This window comes from Pteronotus mesoamericanus, unplaced genomic scaffold (assembly GCF_021234165.1).
Source record: "Pteronotus mesoamericanus isolate MK-2021 breed Mesoamerican mustached bat unplaced genomic scaffold, CSHL_Meso_final scaffold_174, whole genome shotgun sequence".
In the NCBI taxonomy this organism is placed as follows: Eukaryota; Metazoa; Chordata; class Mammalia; order Chiroptera; family Mormoopidae; genus Pteronotus; species Pteronotus mesoamericanus.
This window is the reverse complement of record NW_026555309.1, coordinates 41,119,051-41,121,019: the sequence shown is the minus strand read 5'-3', so window position 1 is coordinate 41,121,019 and position 1,969 is coordinate 41,119,051.

Below are 1,969 nucleotides of genomic sequence, written 5' to 3'. Positions count from 1 at the left end.
GTTCTGGAAAAAACAATGGGACCTAACAATAAGTTGGACAACATCTCTTCACCCTGGCCGCCGCCCTAGGTGGCTGCATTTGCAGAATCCAGCAGGCTTCAGCTAGATATCAGTTAATTGAAAGCAGTCATTTTGGAAGTAGCATCTCTTTCTCTCCTGTGAACCTGCGGAGGATAGTGAAGGCAGAAAGCTGCATGTTAGAAGGCTCACAGGAAGGAGTCGTGCCAACTCTCCTGCCTGCCCAAGGTCATAGAAACATAACATCTGTACTCAAGAAACTCCCATGATGCTTGCAGCAATTCTGAGACAGGAGACACGGCAGAAGGGGACACACTGGCATGAACAAACCAGTCTGGGCACTGAACTGACACAGTAACTGAAGTAAGTTCAACCTGGGACCTGAAAAATAACAATAGGCTAAATGAGGAAAACCAAACCTGTGATCTGGAGAGATTCACATGGGATTTCTCTACTCAGCTCATTCACACTTGGTTATGTACAACACTTGTAGTACCATAGCACCCAGATGATCTTCCAAGCCCCTAGAGTTGGCAGTGGTGGAAACCTCCCATCAGGAGGAGGTAGAGAGAGCCATTTTTGTTGGTGTCTCACCCTGATTCCTCATCTTTGTTTGGGGGTCCCCATAAGCACCCTCAGCTTCCATGATGGACTAACAGGGCTCACAGACCTCAGAACAGTTGCTGTATTCACATTTACCATTTATGGCAGCAAAAGGACACAAGTTAAGATCGACAAAGGTAACAGGTGCAGAGGACAGGTTCTCCTGGAGCCCGGGCATCAGCTTCCAGGTGTCCTATCCAAGCAGCGTTTCACTCATAGGACATATTCTCCCTGCAGTGATGTGTGACCATGTGTATGGAGTAGCCTCAACCAGAAAACTCCTCTGAACCACAGTATCCTGGGCTTTTACAGGGGGTCAGCCATCTAGGCCAGAAGGGCCCACGGGGCTGACCTGGTTACTCAACCTTCAGCTGCTCCGGAGGCCAGGCTGACACTGTGTGGCCCAAGGTCCCCACTACAAATAGCATTGTCAGCTTAGCTTATGTGACACGGCCCAAAGGTCCTGTGTGTCTGTATGCGCACGTGGCAACATCCCCCTATTTCTGAACAGGGGCACTTGTGTTGCGCGCTTGTGGAAGTGAGAACTCAGGGGCTATCGGGACACCATGTAGAGGTTTAAGCTCCCAAGCAGCCACCTCTTTTCTTTTATGTCTGAGTTCTTGTAAAACCCTCACTCTCACCCTTTCCACCAACAGAGGAGAGAAAGGCCAAAGCTCCAGGGATGGTTTAGGCCAGTGGTTCTCAGTCGGGGGCTATTTGAACTCCAAATGACAGTTGGAAATTTCAAGAGACATTTTTGTTTGTCACCACCTGGGGAGGGAGACTGCTGCCAGTATCCGCCACTAAACGTCCAACAATGCACAGGGCGCCCCCACAACAAATGATCAATTGGCCCAAACTGTCCACAGTGGGAAGGTCATAGACTAGGGGGAGAAAATGAACCTCCACAAATGCCGTGAAACGTCCGGAACAACATAACTATGCAGGGTGTTATTATGCCTCAGCATTGAGCAGGAGCCATGCTCTGAAGATGCTGCACGGATGAATTTTGCTCATGGGGCTGTATATCCCCACTGGAGATGGTCTGTGCTAGTGAGGAAGAGCTAGAGCAGCGCAGCTTTGTTTCTCCGTGCACCGAAAATGCTGGACAACAATTTACGATCTATAAACAAAAGCTTCCATGCACAAGAACAAGTAATTATTCAAAGAAACACTTCAATAGACTCTGTAAAGGCTCAACTCTCCCCAGATTTCATCGTTGGATGAGCCCTGGTTGTCCAGGACTGAACAATGTACAGGGTTCGCAGCCAGGCTAAGCTCTAAGCCAAGAATGATCCCATCGCATGTGCACTGGGACAGACACCTCAACCTCGATGACACCGTTTGT